The sequence below is a fragment of the Stenella coeruleoalba genome (assembly GCF_951394435.1).
Source record: "Stenella coeruleoalba genome assembly, chromosome: 11".
NCBI lineage: Eukaryota > Metazoa > Chordata > Mammalia > Artiodactyla > Delphinidae > Stenella > Stenella coeruleoalba.
Window position 1 is genome coordinate 55,304,910 of NC_137157.1, and position 26,233 is coordinate 55,331,142.

At 33.3% G+C, this 26,233-nt stretch overlaps 1 long non-coding RNA gene across 1 annotated transcript in view; it reads left to right on the plus strand.

The window, feature by feature from the left end:
• Positions 1-26,233, plus strand: part of LOC307193993 — a 241,924-nt gene that overhangs the window by 98,917 nt on the left and 116,774 nt on the right. Inside the window, exon 3 of the long non-coding RNA XR_013830473.1 lies at positions 7,086-7,238. This is a non-coding gene — a long non-coding RNA (uncharacterized lncRNA). The remainder of the gene's footprint in view (positions 1-7,085; positions 7,239-26,233) is intronic.

Consider the following 26,233-nt stretch of genomic DNA (forward strand, 5'->3'; position numbering starts at 1 on the left):
TTCTCTATTTTTTCATTTTCTTAATAGTAACATATTTTACAAACTCAAATTCTGCATTTAACTAAGATCCATTTAATTAATATTTTCCTTCATTATTAATTTTTTTCTCTTTTATTGTTTTTATCTTAAAGAAATAGTCATTTATCCCAAGGTAAGCAAAAGATACTCTTCTATTATTTTTTCTGGAAAAATTATTTTATTTTTCCATTTAGGCCTACAGTTCAATCGAAATTGATTTTTTATATATGGCATAAGATAGGAGTCAGGTTCATTTTTCCCTATCTGAATATTCAGTTGATCCAGCATAAACAGTGGCAATTATTGTTATAAGTGAAGTGACTGTGTAAGTAGATTTGTATCTGTACAAGTAGGTCTGACTCTTTATTCTGTCCTGTCTGCTCTTTAATTCTTATTTCAACAACACTTTTAATTGTCAAAAATTGGAAATAAGTTTCTATAACATATAGTGCAAGTCCTTCAACTTTGTTGTTCCTCACAAAAGTGTCTTCACTGTTCTTGCCACTTGCATTTCCATGTAAGTCTTAGATTCATTTTGTCAGTTTTCTCAGGTGAAAAAATAAAATAAAACAAACCTCTAAGAATTTTACTTTAAATTTCTTTGGATCCACAGATCAATTTTAAAAGAATGGACATTTTTACAATATTGAGTCTTTCCATTCATAAAAAGGATAAACTTTTAATTTATTTCATTTTTTAATGCTTCTCAGAAATGTATTTTAGTTTTCTGAGTTTTACACATCTTAATTAGCTAATTCCAAACATATTTGATAATTTTAATACTATTACAAATGTATTCCTTTATTTGATCTAATAACTTTTTTCTGATGTATAGAAATGCAATCTAATTTTGTATGTTGGCATTGTATCCAGTGATTGTGTTAAATTTACTTAATAGTTCTAATAGTTTACATGCATACTCTTGGGACTTTTTTTATGTAAACAATAATGCCTTGTATTAAGACAGTTTTATTTCTCCTTCTCTCTTTCTCATATCTGTCTTTGTCTTGCCAGAATAACATAAAATATAAATAGTGTTAACAAATAGACTTCTCTAACTTCCTGAGCAAGATTGCACTATTCTGTCTTTAGATATGGTACTTGGTATATAGTTATTTAATAACGGATGACTCTTACTATTCTTGGCTGCTTAGACGTTTTGTATGGCTTGTTTTTATTTTGTTTTCTTGAACCATGATTGGGTGCTGAATTTTATCAAGTATATTTATGCATTAAATATAAATTTTCTCATTTAGTCTCCTAAGTAGTGAGGTGCAGGATTGATTTTCAAACATTTAAATAGGCTTGCATCCTGACATCAGCTGTAGTTGACTTTTATTTGAGGTGTTCGTTCAAGTCCTGGCTGCCTTGGTAACTCAGTGAGATTGCTACAAACTCAAGGTTTCTGCTTTCTGATGGCCAAAAGTGCCAGGAGAAAAAAAAAAAAATGCCTACAAATATACAGGTGACCTCAATATGTTTTGTTCTTAAATCTTGGTCTGAGTACTGACTACTCTTCAGTGCCTTCAAACCCATATTTTCACTTGTTTGGGTTTGTTTATTTTTTCTCCCCCATCTCTTTATTTTTTCTTTCTTAAAAAATAATTATCTAGCATTTGTGGTCTGATTATATCTACACTGTCAAAGTTAGAAGCAAAACCTTCAATAATATATTTTCATTGTGAAAATTTATAAATTCTTGAGATAAGAGAATTAAAATGTCCCAAATCTAATTTGTGACAGGCCCAGTGACAATGTAAGATATGTTTTGTTCTTATCCATCCCAGAATTGTAAATTTTCTTAAGGGCCCAATCATGTAGACGCATGTGGCACAAAAATCTTTATACTCAGACAGAATAAAGGGAAAGATAAACTTCTCAGAGTCCAGGAAACTCTGCATTAAACCTGCGTTCTATAAAATTACCTCTTTTGGAAATATTTACCATAGAAACAGATCCACATTTTAGGAGAAATATTATGTGCTGGTCTTCCTAGAAAGTGTCTATGAGTGGTTCTGAATCAAGAGACTAGCCAGCCATTGTAGAGTGTCATTATTTGCTGATTTCAGAAATAACAGCATTTACTTTAACTTATTTTGGGGTGTCCTTTTACACTTTTGGTATACTGATTATGATATAAGGCAAAGCACAAGAGTCTTTTGTGATCATGCATAAGTGCAGAATGTAAATACACTATCATATTTGCATAAGAGTTTGAGCACAAACAGAATCTGAAACTGATAGAAATCATGTTGATCTTTAGTCCCTCACATTACATTCATATTAATAATGAATGTGACAAGAGCATCATAAATATGTAAAAGAGTAACACATCAGCCTAAACATCACCAGTAATTTGTAGACTTACACTTATAGGAAACCGCTAATGGAATATAGTGCATTTTCTTTTCTATGAATAGTCAAATGTCATGCATAATGTAACAGTGCGATTGCTAATAGCAGACTCAGGCAGGATCGTTTAAACTTGTTATTATGGGCAGTACGAACTGATCTTTGAAGTGGCCTATAATAAAATACTTCTCTGCCTTTACCCTATCCTGATTGTTCAGTTATCCTTTCCCAGAGCTTGTATTTTATAGGAAGCACAAAAATGATTACCTTGATATCAGGTTGGGGGAAGTACTTAACATTCTCTAACAAATATAGAAGAATGGTGACCAATGAATAGCAAATCAAAGTTAAACGTAGGTGAACCATCTGCTCTGCCTTTATAATGTCAGAGTATTGAAACATTCTTTCAGAATATCCATTATCACATTTTACCCTCATGGTATGTATTTTCAAAACAGCCTTTGTTTATGTAAAATCCCTTACAGAAATGGTAATACTGAAGTCATCTGCAAATAAGTAGGAGCAGAGTCTTAGTTGTTGGAGCTCACAGGATAATTAACAGCACCTAGAACTAAGATTAAGTATTGGAAGCTCCAGGAAAATGCTGACTTATAAAGGAATCCTGCTTGATATAAATATCCTGGGAATTTCTGTTTAGTCACAGGTTATATTAGGTTAGATAATAGTGGATAAACTAAACGATCCTAGTATTTTAGTTCTATTTGGACCCCCTAAGAATTCTTGAGTTCTTAGTTATAGAGTACCATTCTATACTCTATTCTCAAGGCTAAGCAGAGTATGTCTAGCATCTATTTGGTCTTGTTATAAAGGTATTATAGAAGAAGCCATTAAATTGCAGAGATTCCCCAACCTAGGATTTTTTAATACTTTGTATGAGAGATTAATAATACTTTATTATATGATTTTATGGCACAATATAAAATGTTACTTTTAATACAGGCAATTAGTGAAAGCTCTTAATGTGTATTATCAGAAATCATTGACGAATTTGAAATTCTATAATATATATTTATAAAATAGTTTCGCAAATATTTATTAAAATATGAAATACATATATTTTAGTATTTGAAGAGATAAAGCCTCTAATGTAGCCTACTTAATTAAATTATATGAAAATATGCAAAATCTCATCTTTGGATTACATGTATCATTAAGATATAGTCATATAATACATTGGTATTGAATCAGAAAACCACACCCCACTCCCAGGGATTGTCTGCATGCAATGACTGACAGAAGCAAAGGTGAAGCCGAGCCACCTAGTTGTAAACTGAGCATACTAGAAGAGCTGTCTCAGACTGGGAGTTCCTCATCCGTTCTGCCAGTACCTTTGTTGATACTGCCGTGCAGCCACAATTCTTCCTCTCCCCAGTTAATGCTCCCTTTATTTTTCTTGATATAGATTTCAAGAATAATATTTAATTAGCTTATTGTATGCTAATCTTCATCTCAGAGTCTGCTTCCTGGTTAACTCATCTCGTAGTAAGTCCTTTGCTGCATATTCTCTGAGAAGCAAGTATCAAGACAAACATGCGAGGCTTTTTATCACATTCAGTGCTTGTGAGAACAAATGGAGAGAGATCTTGGAGAAGCTTGGATAGTCATCAGACCTTGAAGGAAGTCTTACTGTATAGTATAATGTTCAGTGTAGTCTTACTGAATAGTATAATGTTTCACAAACTCACTGGAGATTCTTAAATCAAAGTCAGCCCTCCAAGGAATCCTGTGCCTCTCAGGAATTGGCTGGCTTTAATATCCCTGCTCTAAGAGGTATACAGTGTCCCCAGTATCCTTGGGGTATTGGTTCCAGGACCTACCATGGATACTAAAACCTGCAGATGTTTTCTACATCTGTGACTCTATTTCTGTTTTGTAAATAAGTTCATTTGTACCATTTTTTTTAGATTCCACGTATAAATGATATCATATGATATTTGTCTTTCTCTGTCTGACTTACTTCACTCAATATGACAATCTCTAGGTCCATCCATGTTGCTGCAAATGGCATTATTTCATTCTTTTTTATGGCCAAGTAATATTCCATTATATATATGTACCACATCTCCTTTATCCACTCCGCTGTTGATGGACATTTAGGTTGCTTACTGCGGGGAAGAGGGAGGAGGGATAAGTTGGGAGATTGGGATTGACATACACACACTACTACATAGGAAATAGATAACTAATAAGAACCTACTGTATAGCACAGGGGACTCTACTCAATACTGTGTGATAACCTGTATGGGAAAAGAATCTAAAAAAGAGTGGATATATGTATATGTATAACTGATTCACATTGCTGTACAGCAGAAACTAACACAACACTGTAAATCAACTACACTCCAATAAAAATTTTTTTAAAAAGAAAAATTACAAAAAAATAAAACTTTTAGATGCTCAAGTCCTGTAGTCGGTCCCCCTTATCCGCAGTTCTGCATCCTCAATTCAACCCGAGGATCGTGTAGTATGACTTACTGGAAAAAAAAAAAAATCCATGTATATGTGGACCCGTGCAGTTCAAACCCATGTTGTTTGGGGGTCAACTATCTATTCCTTAACTTGGTTAATTCTCACAACAAACCTGCAAGGTAAATGTTCACACACCTCATTTTACTGATGAGAAGCTATTTCACTGGAGTGTTAACTGCCTAAACTTACCCAACCTGTGAGTTACAGAGCAGTGTTAACCAAGACAATCTGGTCCCAGGGTTTGTGCTCCTAAGAACCACACTGTAATCACACTGAGCCACTTCATGGGCAGGAATTCCTTGAAGCAAATGAGACTAGGTCACCCAAAGCAGTACCCTGCTTTCCCCCCACAATTATATACTTTAAGTCTTTATTCCAGCCTTCCCGTAATGAAACATAAGACCATTGTCAGAATGTACACAGACAAAAGGGAAATTCTAAAACTTTCTAGATTATTAAACACAGGCTATGAATGACTAGATAATCAAATACCATTAATGTTTCATACCAATTACCATTTTATTTCTGGATGCATGGTTGGAATAGACAAACTCAGTAATGGCAGAATTCCTACTTTAGGTCCCTGAACCATCTCATGAGGAAAATGAATTAGGAAAGGCTAAGTGGGAGCCTCTGAAATTTCTCTACTTTACCAGCATACAGTAAATAAAGAAAAATATCACTTTGTCCCTGAGAGAACTGGAATAATTATTTCTATCATCAGAGATTTTAAATACACTGTATTTGGAAAGAAAAAAAATGAGGAGTAATTAGGAAGAGAGAGATAACCCTGAAAGTAAGTTTAAATGTTGAATCGACTGAATAATTATCCAGAAGATACTGTTTTACCTAAAAGAATGTTTTGTTGTTGTTTGTTTTAAGCCAGAAACTACTCTTATATTTATTTGGAAAGCTCAAGTATTTCATCAACCTTGCTTTGACCTTTATAATTCCCACCCTCAACCCGTACCAAGTTGAAAACTGGAGCTTCTAGCTTAAGGAGCCAAGAAAAGAAAAAGAAATTTGTTGCAACACTATTTTTGCTTTAAGCAATAATTCCTCTACACCTCCCTATCTTATCTCTCTATCTCTATCTCTAGATGTATTTATATAGAGATATAATAGAACTTTTCTAAGTACTTCTATAAGTATTAACTGATTTAATCCTCTTGATATCCCAGTCGAGCAGAAACTGTTATTAATCACATTTTCACCTGAGAAAACCAAGTCCAAGGGCTACTAAGTAAATTGCACCAAAGTTCACAGTTCATAAAGAAAATGAAACAAGGTTTTGCATTCAAGGAATTAACTCAAGAGCCTGTGCAGGCACTTAATAGGCAGTTAAGACATGTCTGTTTTAAATCTTATGGAAATATGAGTAAATTAGTCAATTTAATGAGAGCTTAGAGGCCAGTTAGTAAGAAAAATGTTTTATTAAGAACTGAGGCAGAGTTTAAGGATTTACCACATTTTTTCTTAGAAATAACAGGTCTATTTGGCATCAATATGCACAAATTGTATACACATAGATTTATATGCATTCATGTATATTTATATATTATTCAAAGACATAATTAACTTTATTGGTAAATAATTTAAGGTACTAGCTAGATACCATTGGGCATCAATTACAGTTCTACAAGGATCTAGCACAGATTTACAGTCACAATTAATGGCATGTCAAATTGTTGGAAGAAAGTATTGATGTTCAATAATAAAGCAATCAGATTCTCAGAAGGCCAGATAGTTTGAACATCTTTCAAAAAGTGTCATTTATGTAAGATTACATTCAAAATGTTCTCATATTTCAAAAAGAAATGGTGGAAGTATCAAAGTAAGCGTATTTATCTTTGTGGCCGTGTTTTATGGCACAAGAAAAACATAGACTAAAGGTGAATATTCAAGTCTATCATCTGAATCTTTGGCTACATGTTGCCAAATATTCAGAAACATTTGGTTTGTTATTATATGGTGATACAATAGTGTAATAATAATTTTCCCCTATGTACTGTGGTGTCATTTGATACAATCTTATTGTAGCAAGCTGACTTCTAAGATTTCCCCCAGTGAACCCTGCCTCCTGAGATGTTATGCTTGTGTAATCCTCTTCTTCTGACTGTGGGTTGGACTTAGTCACTTAATTTTAACCACTATAATATGATAAAAACGATGAGATGTCACTCATGTGATTAGCTTACAAAGGATTGTGACTTCTGTTTTTCCAGTATACCCTCCCTTTCTGTCTGGCTTTGATGGAGCAATCTGCCATGTTGAAAAAGCCATGTAGCAAGGAACTGAGAGTGCGCACTAATGAGTGAGGAACTAAGCTTCTCAGTCCAACAACCCTCAACTAACTGAACCAGCCAACAACCACACACGTGAGTATGAGAGCAGATTATTATTCCCCAGTAGAACCTTCAGTGCTGCACCATACATTGATGACAGTCTTATGGAAGACTCTGAAGTAGAAGGCCCAGCTAAGCTGGGCATGTATTCCTGACCCACATAGACTGGGAGATAATAAATACGTGTTGTTTTTATTGTTCTATTGTGGCAAAATATACATAATGTTTATCATTTTGACCATTTGTAATTGTACAGTTGAGTAAGTAGCCTTATATACATTAGCAGTGTTATGCAACTATTACCACTATTTCTATTCAAAACTTTTTCATCATCATCCAGAAGAGTTTGTACCCATTAACAGTAACACCCCTTCCCCCTGAGCCCAAGTAACCACTATTCTTTCTGACTCTATGGATTTGCCTATTCTGTGCATCTCATGTAAGTATAATCATAAAAATTTGTCCTTCTATATCTGGCTTATTTCACTAAGCACAATGATTACAAGGTCCATGTTGTAGTATACATCAAAATTTCATTCCTTTTTATGGTTGAATAATAGTCCAATGAAGCATATACCACATTTTGTTTATCCATTCATCTGAAGACGGACAGTGGGTAGTTTCCATCTTTTGGCTATTGTGAATAATGCTGCTATGAAAATTGGTGCACAAATATCTCTTTGAGTCCCTACTTTCAGTTCTTTTAGATACATACCTTGGAGTAGAATTGCTGGGTCATATGGTACTTCTATGTTTAATCTTTGGAGAAACTGCCGAAATATTCTGCAGTGGCTCCACCATTTTACAATCTCTACAACAATGCATGAGTGTTCCATTTTCTCCACATCCTCACCAACACTTGTTATTTTCTGGTGCTTTTTATTTATTTATTTATTTTTATTATTTAGCCATTCCATTAGGTTTGAAGTGGTATCTCATTGTGGTTTGGGTTTGCAGTTCTCTAATAACTACTGATGTTGTGTCTTTTCACGAGCAATTGGTCATTTGTGTATGTTCTTTGAAGAAATATCTCTTCAAGTCCATTGTCCATTTTTTATTTGGGTTGTTTGCCTATTGTTGTTGAGCTTTAGGGGTTCTTTATATAACCTGGATATTAGTTTTACACTTAATTTGAAAATATCTTCTCTCATTCATTAGGTTGTCTTTTTGCTTTCTTGATACATAAATGTTCTTAATTTTAACAAAGTTCCGTCTATTTTTTTTCTTTTGTTGCCTATGCTTTGGTGCCGGTGTCATGTCTATGAAGTCGTTGACAAATTCAGTATCATGGAGATTTTCTCCAATGTTTTCTTCTAATGGTTTTAGTGTTTTAGCTCTTGAGTTTAGGTTTTTGATCCATCTTTAGTTAATTTTCATATATGGTATGGGTAAGGTCCAAATTTATACTTTTGCATGTAGATGTTCAGTTTTCCCAGAACCATTTCTTAAAAAGACTCTTCTTCCCCAATGAATAGTCTTGATACTCTTGTCAAAAATCAACTCATGATTTTGTGAGGATTTATTTCTGGGCTCTCCATTCTATTCCTTAGGTTTATGTGTCTGTCATGCTAGTACCACACTTTTTAACTATTGTAGTTTTCTAGTAAGTTTTGAAATTGTAAACAATGAAGACATTGTTCTTCAATGTCCTTCCTCTTTTTCAAGATGGTTTTATCTAGTCAAGGCCCATGGGACTCCATATGTATTTGGGGACTGGGTTTTCCAAATTTTTTTTTTTTTTTTGCAAAAAAAGAATGTAAGAAGTTTGATAGAGGTTATGTTAAACCTGTAAGTTGTTTGGTGCATTAACTCTTCCAATCCATGAACACGGTGTCTTTCCATTTTATTAGGTCTTCTTCAACTTCTTTCAGCAGTATTTTCTAGTTGCAGCATACAAGTCTTTCACCTCCTTGGTTATATTTATTTCTAATTATTTAATTCTTTCAGGTGCTAATGTAAATTTAATAATTTAAATTATTAATAATAATTATTATTTAATTTATTATTTAATTTAATAATTTCTTTCTTAATCTCCATTTTGGATTATTTATTTCTGGTGTGAACACAAATGACTTTTGTATGTTGATCTTTTACCCTGCAACTTTGCTGAATTTGTTTACTAGCTCTATCAGCTTTCTTGTGAATTTTTTGGGGGGGATTTTCTACATATAAAATGATGTCATCTATGAGTAGAGATAATTTTTTCATCTTCCTTTTTAATTTGGATACCATGTATTCTTTTTTTTCTTGTCTAAAAATTCAGACTAAAACTTCTAATACAACGTTGAATTGCAGTGGTGAAATGGGCATCTGTGTTCATGACAATAGTGGGGAAGTTTTCAGTCTTTCAACATTGTATATGATGTTGGCTGTGGGTTTTTCATAAATAACTTTTATCATGTTGAGGAATTTTACCTCTATGATCAGTACTCTGAGAGTTTTTATTATGAAAGCATGTTACGTTTTCTCAAAAGCCTTTTTCTGAGTCAGTTTAAATAATCATGTAGTTTTTTCCCCTACTTTTATTAATATGATGTATTACCTTGATTTTTCTTGTGCTGAACCACTTTTGCATGTCCTAGGATAAATCCCATTTGATCATCGTTAATAATCTTATTAATATATTTTTGGATTTTATTTGCTAAATTTTGTAGAAGATTTTGCATCTATATTCATAAGGTATATTGTTCTATACTTTTATTTTCTCATGATATTTTTATCTGGTTTTGGTATCAGAGTAATGCTGGCATAGTAGAATGATTTAGGAAGTGTTGCTGCCTCTTAAATTTTTTGGAAAGTATAAGAATGACTGGTGTTAATAATTAGTTAAATGTTTAGTAGAATTCACTGGTAAAGCCATCTGCTCCAGAACTTTTCTTTGCAGGGAGAATTTTGATTACTGATTCAATCTCTTGCTATAGGTCAATTGAGATTTTCTATTTTTTTCTTGAGTGGAAAGTTAAATTATTGATTTAAGATCTTTCTTCTTTTTTAAAGTAGACATTTATAGCTATTAATTTTCCTCTGAGTTCTGCTTTCATTGCATCCATACATTTTGGTATACTGAATGTTTATTTTCATTCATCTTCATTTTCTAATTTCCCTTATGATTTTTTCTTTGAATCACTGAGTATTTAAGAGGATGTTGTTTAATTTCAACATGTTATTAATTTTTTAGTTTTCCTTTTGTTGTTGATTTCTAGCTTCATCCTGTTGTAGTCAGAGAAGATGCTATGTGTGTTGACTATATTTTTAAATCTATTGAGAATAGTTTTACGACCTACCATGTGACCTATGCTGGAGAAGCTCCCATGAGCAATTGAGAAGAAGATGTATTCCACTGTTGTTGTGGGAGTATTTGTATATGTCTGTGAAATCTATTTGGCAATTGTTTTATTTAGGTTCTCTATTTCCTTACCTTTATTCTAAACATTTTCTTGGTAATTACTTATGTTTTTATGCCCAACTATTTCCAGGCTTCCTGTAGATAAGTATAATTTAACTTTGAATTCTAATATATCTGTTTCTTAAGCTTAGTTCATCTATGATTCCCTATGCCAAATATTAGAAAATCACTTTGGCAGCAGCCTTGTTGATATTCATATACAAGACTCAAAGCCTAGAGACTACAGCCTTGGTTCCTAGAAGGAGTCATGAAGGGATAAATTTGATAATAATTACTGGCCTTCATCAGAAATCATCAACAGTAGCCCAGTCCTCTCTAATGAGTGTCGTTAACATCAGGACAGCCTAAGAGCTCTGCTAAGATGAGGAATTAATGAATAATGCAAGAGATATTTTAGATATGATCAGAGAAGATAATCTTTGATACTTCCCCTTCCAGACCCACATGGTTGGTGTATTAGATAAAATCTTTATTTTCTCCCTATTTTTCTCTTCCAAAATAGTTTAAAATTGAAATCTTGAGCAGAGGTGTTGCTTTATAGAGGGACAACAAAAGGAATAATTAACATGATTGCCTACATGGGGCTCAGGCTCTCCTACATATACCTGTAAGCACAGTCTGTGTCCAGGTCTTTGACATTTCCCCAAGATATATTACTCACAGGTAAACATGAACTCACAGGTCAGAGTAAGTAGACACCTGAGTAACACAACTACTCTAAAAGAAATGTAACAGGCTAAAATACATTTATTATATAAAGTAGAATTAGTGGAAAATATAAACTAAGCACTTAAAGTATGTTTTATAAACATAACCACAGAGGTAATAAAGTTGTTTATACTGTGAAATAAAAATAAGAAAGCCTAAAATGGGTGAATGCATATATCAAGTGTAAAATATAATAGGTGAGCGCACAAAATGTATACACTAAGGAAAATAAAATAATGAATTAAAAGATCAAATTGTAAAAATATTCCAGATGTCAGCAGAAAAGGATACAGGAACAGAGAATTTAAAAAAAGAACAAAAAACCTAGATGATTTTAAAATGGGAGTAGCAGTCTGAAATCAAATATAATATTTGATTATAATAGTACAATCAAAATTGAATGAGAAGAAAAATTTAAGATGTAGGAAAAAGGTAAAGGTGAGGAAAATATTTGAAACAGTAGAAATAAAATACACGGCATTAAAGAAAATGAGAGTCCTCTATTGATGTGTATGTGTGTGTGTAATATCAGGCAAAATGAAAAGCTAAAATCAAACACATTATAGAGAAATTTAAGATATTAAAAACCAAGAGAAAAGTCTAAAAGCTTCTAAAAGGAAAGTGATTACCATTTATAAAAGAACAAGATTAATTTGGCACTAAACTTCTCAAGAGCAACCCTAGATATGATAAATAAATGGAATAATTACTTTTAAGGTTAAAGATAAAGAACTTTAGACACAAAATTTTGTGTGCTTCAAAATTTTCAAAGATTTTCTTTCAAATACTAGGCATAATAAAAATACTTTTAGGAACTCAAGGTCTAATAACTTTTGTTTTACAAAAATTCATGTTGAGAAATGTATTTGGAAAAAAAAGAGAGAAAACAAAAGAGTAATCAGAGTTAAATAATCATATACCTTGATAAAGTTTAACATTGACTTTTATAAAAGCTTAAGACAAATAAAATAAAATAAATGAAAAGAAAAGAAAAAGAGAACTCATCAGCCAAAGCAAAATCAACATTATGGAAAGGGTGGGTGTCTAAAAGTACTTGAATACTTAACTTGTAAAATATGATAAGAATTGATAAGAGTAAGAAATTTTAAAATAATATTATGATTCAGAAAATCACTATAAGACCTAAATAGAATGCACAAATTTTAAAGCAGTGTAGAAACTCTGATATCTACTATCTGCTGTAAGAGAAAAAAAGAAAACTATTTTTATTAAAGAAAAAAAGGAAGTAGAGAATATTAAAAATATTAAAAATATGGCAAGAATAACTTCTAATGTTTCAAAATGCAATAAATGTAGATGAGTTATACTACATAAATGACAGTCCTTGAATTTTGTTGAAAAATATATAAAAAGCCAACAATACATGGTTTATAAGAAATAAGTTCAAATTAATTATGAGATTTATAAATCTGTGATAATTTACTCAAAGAGGATATTTAGAATCATAGATAGAGCATCTTGAAAGAGAGTATCCCCAAGTTAAAATAAGAAAATAGAGCTCAGAATCTGAATATCGAAATAGGCAAACACATCAAGGTCAAGTAGTAGATAAATAACCAACAAAGAATATATATTCTACCTCTAAAGTGTGTTGGAAACATCACATGATACTTTAAATATGGAAGTGCTTTTAAAAGTGCTAAAGTTCAATACAAATATAGCAGTTTGTTATATTAATGAGTAAAATTTGTTTTTCTTTTTTTAAAACTGTGAGTGAATTTTCTGGTTAGAAAGAATTACAAATCACAGGAATTGTTCCTTTCCCAGCAAAAGGCAGCAAAATATTTACCTCCTAGGTGAGAATATGTGAATAACCACCCCGCTTCAAAGAAGCACTGTGAAGTCCCATTGTATAATAATAAGAATGCATAGACATGTAACATTTGAAGACATAAAATCTCTTCAAGGCCAGTGGTTCTCAGCTTTTGAAATGTATTAGAATGAATTAAGAAGTGGTTAAAAACAAAAAAGGGAGAGAGAAAATTAAGACACATGATCCATCTCAGTTCAAATTACTAGAACTAAAAAAGATGCTTCAAAAATTACTCTAATTTTAATAAATTAAAATAATTTTGATTTATTAATAATATTTTATTGTTTATCCTTAGTTATAAAATGCTTCAGGCTTCCATAAGGTGATCAAAATTTTCTAGTAAGAAGATCAAAAAATTATTTTTGACTAAATATTGTCATAAACGTATATAAATATCCATTCATACTATAGTATTTTTTAAATTAGCTAAATATATATACTTAAATCACATATTATCTAATAAACCAATTTATAAATAATGCTGTTTTGCACTGATAAATTATGAAATATTTTATCCAGATTTTTTACCTGCATTTTGGCAATATCCAGAACTACTATCTGAGTCATATTGTTTTGCTTTCTGGAATACAGTATTTTCATTTATGTCTTAGTTTTTTCAAATATAGTAACATTTGAATTATGTGCATGTTGTTTTCAATGGAAATTAAATCAGAAGCCACAATTTGAATAATATTAAGGCAAGCCCATTCATCTATACTGGGACTATATTCTGTGACCTCCATAAAAAATACTTGATGTTTTTTTTTTAATGATGATTTTAAAAATGTTTAAAAGCCAATCAACATTTGTGAGCTCATAATCCAGGAATATTTATTAGATTTGTATTAGTTATCTTTTGTTCCTTTATAATTGGTTCATCCTAGTAACCTAAAAAAAACTAAAATTAGCATTAATTGAGAGAGTATCCCATTTTCCCATTATTATATAGTTGAAAATAAACAATTAAAAGAATTCCCTACAATATGACAGTGCAAGTAAAATCCTCAAAAATAAGGTAACTTCTTCATTTTCGAAGGATAATTTTGGGGAAAAAATGTGTTTTTATATTTGGGCATTTTTTCTCATTAAATAAGTTGAGAACTTTCACATAGTATTAATGATAAATTAATATCCATAGAAGTTAATTTAAGAGATAACATGCTTATAATGTATAATTATAGACATTAATGGCATAAACAGTTACAAATATCATGGAAATATATGCTTAGAATCCTCCTGAAAATTGATAAAATGCAACAAATTCAAACTTTGAAATATATCAAAACTGATTGTTTGAAGGAAATGAAACATAATTGTACTTTAAAATTACTAGTGAATAATTTTTGTGCTTCAATGTATATGGAAACAACAAAATTGTTTTTATAGACATCATCTACTTGTCTTGTTATATAAAGCTGGTTGTAAGGGAAATAGATAAACTGCCTAGACTTGAGTGTGTATGTAATTGTGGAAGATGATGTTAATGTTTGATGATTATTATTCTTATAATAAGAGATCTGAGTTATTACTAACAGTGTCCCAGAATTCTTCTGAAAATAGGCTAGTATATGACATTCGGTTTTTTTAAGCTGCATATTTTGGTGATTCTGTAAATTAAATATTTTAAATAAGAACTGGGTTTAATACAATGACTAAATAGGGTGACTTTTTTCCTGCAGTGTAATAAAGGAGAGCTTCTTTTAAAAGTGCCTGACTGCTATGGCTGTAAATATACTTTTCTAGAAGCTGCTCTTGGTAAATCCAAATAGGCATTTTAATAATCAGTTATTGAACATTTATATTGTATTGTAAAATATTTTAGTCAATATCTATTACAGTATACAATACATCCATCTTAAAATTATTGTATGATAATTTTTATCAACTGATACAGTTACCATAGAACAATATATTAAATCACAAAAATAAATGTGTACTTCCTTTATCTTTCCCATTACTACGTACTAAAAGTGCTTTTTTTTTTTGCGATACACGGGCCTCTCTCTGCTGTGGCCTCTCCCGTCGCGGAGCACAGGCTCCGGACGCACAGGCCCAGCGGCCATGGCTCACGGGCCCAGCCGCTCCGCGGCATGTGGGATCCTCCCGGACCGGGGCATGAACCCGTGTCCCCTGCATCGGCAGGCGGACTCTCAACCACTGCGCCACCAGGGAAGCCCCTAAAAGTGCTTTTTTCCACAATCCTTATGTCAGTCAATCAAAGATAAAGATAAGAATTTTTCCAAAACTTTCTCATCTCTTAAGAAATCTAGTTTCTGTGCTTGATTTCATCTGCTTCCCTTACTTATTGCTCTATGTCCTTTAATGCTTTATAGAAAATAATAAACAGAAAAACTTACAAAAGAAAATATCATGATAATACACCTACTAGAAACAAGTTAAAATTTTTTTTTCGCTACCTTGTAAACAATTTCTTTATCTAGATTTTCAGAGGTCTGCCTGACATAAGGTAAAGTACTGAAGGGAGTGACAATTGCCCAATAAGTTGAAGCTATGTGAATGATTAAAAATTTATGTAACTTTCTGGTTCCACATGTAAGGAGTTTGGAAGTCACCACTTCATCCTAACAAGTTAAAAACGGAACAGACTGAAAAATCAACAACGCTTCTTGGATTCCTAAGAGAAGGGAGAACATAGGACAAACTACTGCCCCCTAGACTGGAGATATAGACAGGCAAATACAGGGAGTCACAGCTTCCAAGAGCAGACACTCACAAAGAGAAATCACCACAGAAACCAGTGATGGGACAGGAAAATCTGAACTATAATTGGCAAATTGCTAGAGGCTCAGTGTGGACAACTCTGTTAAAAACTCCAGGGGGACCCAGTCATAGGGGGCCCCCATAATATTGTGAGATATACTCCCAGAAGCTCAACCAGGTTCCCACAGTAAATATTAGGGGAAAAAATCCTTGTGCCTCCAGCAGGGGGATGGGCAAAGGAATCCTTTTGAAATATACCAGAGCACTCGGTTCTTTTTAAGGAGGTCTGACCTCAGGGGAAACTTGTTAACCAGAGCCTAACCTGCTAGGGTATTATCGGAGCCTAACTGACCTGAAGGAAGAGAAATACTCAACTCTAGCCCATTCTAGTCACCTAATGGGGGAGAAAAAACTGAGAAACACCTGTGAAATTTACAGTCCAAGGCATAGGCTCACTGAAAGACTGAGACCTAATCATAGGACTGTGGAATGTTTCTCCTCCTTTCACACCACGTTACTAATGCCTATTTACAGCAGTTCTACCCAGTACATCATGTCTAGCTATCAAGAAAAATTGCAAGGCATACTGTAGGCAAAAAAAACACAATTTGAAGAGGAAGAGTAAGCATCAGAGCCAGACATGTGAGGGAAGTTAGAATTATCAGACCAGAAATTTAAGACTGACTGATGTACTAAGGGCTTTAATGGATAAAATAGACAACATGCAAGTACTGAGCAATGTAAGCAAACAGATGTATATCCTAAAATAGGACCAAAAAGAAATGTGAGAGATAAAAAGTGTGTAACAGAAATGAAGAATGTCTTTGGCAGGCTTATTAGTAGACTGGACATAGCTGAGAAAACAATCTCTGAGCTAGTGGACATGTCAGTAGAATCCTCTAAAACCAAAGTGCAGTATGTGAAGGAGAGAAAAGGGAACCATGTAAAATGTTCAATTAAATCCACAAAAGGGAGAAAAAGAGTAAAAGACAAAATAGGAACAAAGATAAGGGTAACAAATGGAAAATTTAATAAATATGATAGATATATATCAACATATCAATAATCATTTTGAAAGTTAAAGTCTAAATGCACCAATTAAAAGAAAGGGATTGCCCAAGTGGATCAAAAAAACAAAATAACAGACCCAACTGTATGTTGTCTACAAGAAATTCTCTTTAAATATAAAGACATACATAGATTAAAAGTAAATGGATGGATTCTGTTTCTGTTTCATAGGTAGGTTCATTTATGTCATATTTTAGATTCCACATATAAGTTGTATCATATGGTATTTGTCTTTCTCTTTCTGACTTACTTCACTTAATATGATAATATGAATCACTTTGCTGTACAGAAGATATTAACACAACATTGTAAATCAACTATACTTCAATTAAAAAAAAAAGTAAATGGATGGAGGAAAATTTACAATGCTCACACCAACCAAAAGAAAGAAGGATTAGTTATATGAATTTCAGACAAAGCAGACTTCAAAGCAAGGAAAGTTATCAGGGATAAAGAAGGGCATTACTTAATGAAAAAGGATCAGTTCTCCAAAAAGATATAACAATCCTTAACACATATATGCCTAACAACAGAGTGTCAAATTACCTGAGGCAAAAACCAGTAGAAATTCAACGAAAAAAAATAAATCCACTAATATACTTCAAGACTTCAACACCCTTTTCTCAGAAATGGAAAGTTCCAGCAGGCAGAAAGTCAGTAAAGACATAGCAGAACTCAACAACACCATTAATCAACTGTATACATAATTGACATCTATAGACTACTTCATCTAACAACAGCAGAGTTCACATTCTTCTCATGTTCACATTCTTCTCATGCTCACATGAAACATTCAACAAGATAGACCACATTCTGGGCCATAAAACACATCTTAACAAATTTAAAATAATAAGATATATACAGTGTCTTCTCTCATACCACCATGGAATTAAACAAAAAAATCAGTAACAGAAAAACAACTGGAAAATCCCAAATACATGGAGATTAACAACATATTTCTAAGTAACATATGGGTCAAAGAAGAAATTTCAAGGAAAATTTAGAAGACTACTTTTTACTAAATGAAAATGAAAACACAACTTATCAAAATATGTCAGATGCAGTGAAAGCAGTGCTTAGAAGGAAGTTTATAGCATTGAATACATATATTAAAAAAGAAGAAAAATCTAAAATAAATAATTTATGTTTCCTCCATAGGAAACTGGAAAAAGAAGAGCAAATTAAATCCAAAGTAAGCAGAAGAAAAGAAATAATAAGATTAGAGTAGAAATCAATGAAATTGAAAACAGGAAATCAGTAGAGACAATCAACAAAACCAAAAGGTGGTTCTTTGGAAAAAAACCAATAAATTCTCTAAGCTGCTAGCCAGACTACATAAGAAAAAAGGGTTAGGATACAAATTACTAATATCAAAAATGAAAGAGGGGACACACCTTCAGATCCTATGGATATTAAAGGATATGAAGGAATACAATGAACCATTGTATGCCCACAAATTAGAAACCTAGATCAAATTGATCAATTCCTTGAAAGAAAATCTGCAAAACTCACACAAGAAGAAATAACAATCTGAATAGCCCTTTATCTAGCAAAGAAATCAAATGAATAATTAATAACTTTCCAAAACAGAAAACACCAGATGTGGATGTGTTCACTGGTGAATTCCACCAAATATTTAATGAAGAAATTGTACCAATTCTCTACACTCTCTTTTGGAGGACAGAAACAGACAAAATACTTTCTAACTTATTCCGAGGCCAGCATTACCCTAATAATAAAACCAGATAAAGGCATTGCAAGAAAAGAAATTACAGTCCAATATTTCTCATGAACATGGATACAAAAATTCTCAACAAAATATTAGCTATTGAGTTGAACAATGTATGAAAAGAATTACACACCATGACCAACTGGGATTTATCCCAGGTATGTAAGGCTGGTTTAATAGTCAGAAGTGAATTAAGGTAATCCATCACATCAACAGACTAAAATAGAAAACTCATGATCATTGATATGATGCCAAAGAACATTTGACAAAACAACACCCATTCATGATAAAAATTCACACTAACTAGAAATTCACACTAAGTGGAAATAGAGAGAAACTTCCTCAACCTGCTTAAGAATAATTACAAAAAACCTACAGCTAACATCATACTTAATAGTGGGAAACATGAAGCTTTCCCACTGACTCAGGTACACAGCAGGATTGTACCTTCTCACCACTTGGTGTGAACATCTACTAGAATTCTAGACAGAATTCTACTAGAATTCTGGCTAATGCAATAAGGGAAGAAAAGGAAATAAAATGTGTACAAAGTGGGAAGGAAAAAATAAAACTGTCTTTGTTCACTTATGTAGAAAAGTCCAAAAGAATCAATAAAGAAACTTCAGAAACTTGTAAGTGATTACAACAAGGTTATAGAATACAAGGTTAATATACAAAACTAAATCACTTTCTTATATACCAACAATGAACAAGTAGAATTTGAAATTAAAAACAGAGTATCATTTACATTGACACCCCTTAAAATGAAATATTTATACATAAATCTAACAAAATATGTACAAAATCTATATGAGGAAAACTATAAAACTCAGATGAATTAATTTAAAAAAGAACTACATATATGCAGAGATGATCCATGTTCATCAATAGGAAGACACAATATTGTCAAGATGTCAATTTTTCCCAACTTGATCTATACATTCGATGAACTCTCCATCAGTATCACAGCAAATTATTTTATGGTTATCAACATACTGATTCTAAAGCTTATGTGGAGAGGAAGAAGACACAGAATATTCAACACAACACTGAAGGAGAAGAATAAAGTTGAGGACTGGCACTGTCCAACTTCAAGACTTGCTATAAAGAAAAAGAACTCAGGATAGTGTGGTATTGGTGAAAGATTAGACAAATAGATCAATGAAACAATAGAGATTTAAGAAATAGATCAATATAAATATAGCCAACTCATCTTTGACAAAGGAGCAAAGGTAATAAAATAGATAAAATATATTTCGACAAGTGATGTTGGAACAACTGAAAATATACATACAAAAAATAAATTAGACAAAAACCTTACACTCCACAAAAATTAAGTAAAAATGGATTTGAGACCTATATGTAAAACACAAAACTAAGAGGATAACATAGGAGAAAATCTAGATGACCTTACGTATGCCAGTGCCTTTTTAGGTAGAACAATAAAGGCATGATTCATGAAAGAAATAACTGATAAGCTGGATTTCATTACAATTAAAAACTTCTGCTCGGAGAAAGACACTATCCAAAAAAAAAAAAAAAAAAGAGAGAGAGAGAAAAAAGCCACACACTTGGAGAAAATATTGCAGAAGACACATCTGATAAATGACTGTTATCCAAAATATACAAAGAACTCTTAAAATTCAACAATAAGAAAATAACCTGATTTTAAAATGTGCCAAACACTTAATAGACATCTCACCAAAGAAAATATACAGGTAGCAAATAAGCATATGAATATATGTTCCACATCGTACGTCATCAGGGAAATGCAAATGAAAACAAGATACCACTATATATATACTAGAATGGCCAAAATCCAGAACACTGACAACACCAAATGATGGTGAGGATGCGGAGCAACAGGAACTCTCATTCATTACAAATGCAAAATGGTACAAGCACTTTGGGAGACATTTTGGCAGTTTCTCACAAAATAGAACATACTCTTATGATACGATCCAGCAACTGTGCTCCTTGGTATTTATGCAAAGGTATTGAAAACATATGTCCACACAAAAACCTGCATGTGGAGGTTTATAGCAGCTTTATTTGTACTTGCCAAAACTTGGAAGCTATGAAGATGTTCTTCAGTAGGTGAATGGGTAAGTAAACTGTAGTACACCTAGACAATGGAATATTATTCAGCACTAAAAACAAATGAGTTGTCAAGGAATGAAAAGACAAAGGGGAACCTTAAATGTATGTTGCTACATGAAAGAAGCCTATTTTTAAAGACTATATACTGTATAATTCCACCTATATGACATACTGGAAAAGGCAAAACTATGGAGACAGAAAAAAGATCAGTGTTTTCCAGGGGTTTTGGGGTACAGAGGGATGAATAGGGAAGACACAGGGGATTTTTAGGCCAGTGAAACTATTACTATATTGTTGGATACATGTCATGATACATTTGTCCAAATCCACAGAAACAGAATGCACACTACCAGGGGTGAATTCTAATGTACGTTATGGACTTTGGCTGATTATGATATGTCGACAAAGGTTCATTAGTTGTAACAAATGTAACACCCTGGTGGGGGATGTTGATAATGGGCATGGCTATGCATATATGTGGGCAGGTGTGCATTGGAAATCTCTGTACCTTCCCCTCAATTTTGCTGTGAACCTTAAACTGCTCTAAAAAACCAAATATCTCAATTTAGAAAAAGAAAATAACCCTAAAATATTTACATAAATGATTGTTTGGGTTTACTTTAATGTTATCTTATTTGTCGAGAAATCTTGGTCTGGTCACTTTCATTACCCTATAGTCAATTTTGTTATTTTAAAACTTTTCAGATTTATTTGCAACCTGCAAGCAACCCACATGCAGTACTCTTAGTCAATGCATGTGTCATCATAGTTCTTAGATATAAATTACAGAAATGAATTCCAATTGCTATATTTAAAAGCTGGATTATTAGAAGCATAACATACAGCTCAGAGAATCTATGGAAAGCCTATTAAAATAAGCACCTAGAAAGTGGAAGGGAAGAGAGAAAAACTGAGAACACAGTGATATCTCCCAAAGACCTCCAGAACAGCACAGTTTATGATGGGGCACAAAAGATTGACTGACACAGCTGGATAACCACCCTCATTCGGTACTTAATGCAGCACTGATGGGCTTTTTGATTCCAGTGTCATGTCTTCAGGGTATTCCAGATTCTGATAGTCAAAGCCACGATTGGTAGAATGAATCTTAAACTGTCACTGTTGTTTTGGGTTATTAACACCAGAGTCAGAGTCGGATATTTACTATAGGCTCACCGTTCCAAGTGATACCATGTGACTGGCTTAGCTTTAGTCACATACTGGTGAATTGGATGCCAAGGTCTGAAGGAAATATAGAAAAGGTTGTCCAGTAGGACAACATTGCTAGCAAAAATTCCCAATATAGTTTACCACTTTGGCTACCCAACACCCATATATGCTTCTTTGCCTAATTAAAACTGTTTATACCTAATTCAATGCAACCATTCTGCATTTTGCCCAAAACACATTCACCCATCCACAAGGTATTATAAGTTACTGCCTCTAGTTCTGTTCTATCAACTCAATATTCTTCATATCACAAAATTAAGCATCACAGCATATCTTATATAGCAAGGTCAGTGAATATTCAGGAATAAGGCAAAAATAGTTAAACTGTATAAGTATTCACAGGCTATAGCAATAAAGAAAATTATGTAGAGACTACAGTCTTCATTTCTACAAGTCATACACCAATAATTTCATGGTGAATTGAGTTTCTTAATTACCCTTACTTTACCCAGTGTCACAGCTAGTAAGTAGTAGGACCAGATTCCAGACCAGGTGGTCAAGTTTCAGAGTCCATGCTGTTAATCTGTAGGCATTATTACTTCTCAGTCCTACTAGCTTTCAGTCCTTTTTCTGGTTTCTATAATAAATAATTTTCAGGTGCTTATTTGTCTCAAGATCTTTAAGATGAAGTTTTCCAGTCTTCATTCTTCTTTGAAATTTTCTAATGTCTCATATTCCTTCTAATTTATCCCTTGTATTTACTGAAATTCAATGTGCAACACCATATTTGGATCTTATGTTTAGAGACTGTCTGAGCAAGTGATGTTCCCCTGCATCATTATTGTTCTTCTTAGAGCCTTCTCACCCTTTCCCATGATTTTCCCCTTTGCTTTCTCCTCAGTGAGAAAGTCAGTGCTGTTTCTCTTACAGACTTCTTGTCCAAAGTAAGCCTGTTAGGCAGCCTAAATCAGCCACACACTTGACCCTGTGTCAACTCTCTTGTTCTTACACTGCTTTATTCTTTCTAGTGGAACCATTTCTCCCGAGCTAAGCTTCCTCAAATATAATAGAGGTAAACAATTTTGGCCTGAGATTTAGGTGTGGACATTTTTTTTCAGTCATTTGGAATGTTGTAGTTTTTTAAGTCACAGAGTATCTCTCTTAGATACTTTTCCACATCATGTAGCCTAATTTATCATAAAGATTTATTAGATTGTAGCCCTAATTTTTTTTTTTTTTTTTTGCAGCACGCAGGCCTCTCACTGTTGTGGTCTCTCCCACTGCGGAGCACAGGCTCCAGACGCGCAGGCCCAGCGGCCATGGCCTACGGGCCTAGCCGCTCTGCGGCATGTGGGATCTTCCCGGACCGGGGCACAAACCCATGTCCCCTGCATTGGCAGGCGGACTCTCAACCACTGTGCCACCAGGGAAGCCCCAGCCCTAAATTTTTATAAAACTTAAGAATTTGCTTAAGATGTACTCCATGCACATATTTTATTGGAAGCATAAAGGAAGAGTGGAAGGAAGGCATTCAAGAATAAGTTTCAAGTTTATTAGACCCCTTGTTTTGTGCATTTAACTCTCAACTATTTTTTCATTGCTGTCCCTAATGGGTATGTGGAGGATAAGAGTACTTTGAGTTTCTCAAGAAAACATGCATACATAATAGGAGACATTACAAGAGTAACTGTTTTTGACCTGATTTAATTAGAGTGATTCTAGAATCTCATAAGTATAATGCCAATTATTACTTTTAGATGTACTTTATCATGTTGGTAATACTGTCATTCACATCTAATTTGTAATGAAATATTTAAATAAAGAATTTTTAAAAATATTTTCTTTCAAGGAATTCCCTGGTGGTCTAGTGGTTAGGACTCCACACTTTCACTGTCAAGGGTGTTGGTTTGATCCCTGGTCAGGGAACTAAGATCCCACAAGCCTTGCAGCAGGGCCAAAAAAATTAATAATAATAATTTAAAAAATAAAAATATTTTCTTTCAAATTTCCCTTTTGGTTGATTCTATTCCCCCCTTTCTTTTTCACCCTCAGTTCTCAAGACTTAACATTTCCTCCTTAATATTTTTCACATCTGAACTTCCTTTTAATCTGTCTTCCTAGAACAGGCCTTTATCATCTCTTGACTGTACCATTTTAGTGGTTTCCTGTGAGATAGATTATTAATACTACGAAAATGGAAACTGTGTCTCTGGTTCTCCTTCGTATCCTATGTATACTGAGAACAATGCCTGAGTATAGTAAGGAGGCTTTTAAAATGTATCATAAACTGATGAATGAATAATGAAGATGCATTTCCTAATTCATTCTCCCCTTCTCTCCAATAAATGCCCAATGAATAATCAGACTAATCAACTGCTTGTATAACAGCACTTTTCTGCATATATAAATACACACATATATATATGTTTGTATGTTATGTATTGGATCACAATTTTTCTTAGAATAAATTACTTTTGTTCGAATAGTTTGAAAACTCATTGATTAAAAAAAATTATCTAGGAAATTAATTTCACCAGACTTACTAAATTTTTCTCTTCGTGGTGATAGTGGATCACAATATCAGAAAAAGTAAAGATCCCATGTGCAAAGAATACAGAAGGTGGCAAAATATGCAAATATTTAGATTAATGGTTACTACTGATGTTCAGAAAATTATCTTCAGGATATTGCAAAAATCCTGGGATATCACTATTGCTTTCATGGGTCAGATTTCCTCTCCCATGTTGTTTTCGGATTTGTCTAAATGAAAGCTTTCCTGTTTTATTTTCTTTTCTCTGTGTTCCATCATTGTTGAATGCTACATGTGAGAAAGGCGGTAGAATTCAAGTGCAGTTTTAAGGCAGCCAAGTATAGTGGTTAAGAGCATGCACTTTGGAGTCAGACCACATGAGCTTGAATTCTTGCTGGGCAACTTTGGTACTTTTCTTTCTTTTTTTTTTTTTTAAAGAAGATGTTAGGGGTAGGAGTTTATTAATTAATTAATTTATTTTTGCTGTGTTGGGTCTTCGTTTCTGTGCGAGGGCTTTCTCTAGTTGTGGCAAGCGGGGGCCACTCTTCATCGCGGTGCGCGGGCCTCTGACTATCGCGGCCTCTCTTGTTGTGGAGCACAGGCTCCAGACGCGCAGGCTCAGTAGTTGTGGCTCACGGGCCTAGATGCTCTGCGGCATGTGGGATCCTCCCAGACCAGGGCTCGAACCCATGTCCCCTGCATTAGCAGGCAGATTCTCAACCACTACGCCACCAGGGAAGCCCTGGTACTTTTCTTAATCTCCATGTACCTCAGTTTCCTTATCTGTGTAATATGAATATCACAGCACTTATTTTGTGGAGATGATGTGAGGATTTAATAGGTGCTGGTCACATGGATGATTCTCACACGTTTTATCGTCACTTGTTTTTTCACTTTAACCTTGGTTTCGTCTTCATATGCAGAATGAAATTAGTAATTAAATAAGTAACCCACAAAATATAGTAAAATTAAAATTGCACTTTTAAAAATGTTTCAACAAAAACCTTTTTTTATGTATAAAGTATCCAAATTATCACCTAAATGTACATTGTTCTTTCTTAGCAATAACTGTATAGAACATAACTCTCTAATTCTAGTGATTCTACTTTCTTTCAATCAATTTACATTAAAAAACACTATTCAATATAAGTAATAGTTAATTAAAGTATGAGTTTAATGTAAGTATAGAGTGCTAGTATACACATTCCTATATGTACGCACTGCTAAAAAAACCCCCAAATCTTCAAACCATGGGTCTAGGCTTCATTAAATAAGTTCAGCAATTGCTTCTTTTTTCACTATAGTGTAGCATCACATTGTGTGACTGGGGCTTCAGTGCTTCATGATAATTGGCCTCCTGTTCCTCTGACTCACAGTTTGATGTTGTATACTGGAGATAATTGGGCAGATAGGCCTTGAAAGAATTTTCTCTCACTGCTCTTGGTCTATTTTTCACTGACCAACAATGCTAATCATATTTTGTTCTTCATATACAAAGGGAAAGGAAAAAGAGCACACTGAAATGCCAAGACCAAAATATTCCTTGCTCTTGATGTCAAAAATCTATTTGAAGGTAGTCTACAAAGAGGAAAATCTCAATAGGCAGCAACTTTATGTCTGCTTATATACTATTCAACTGGAAGTAAGTTCCAGTGAGAAAATTCAAGCATCTTGCTTCCCCTATGCATTATTCATTGTAAATCAGCAAACATCTGCCCTATGTCTTCCAAATGTAGGTTCCAGGGCCCCAGTGGACGTAATG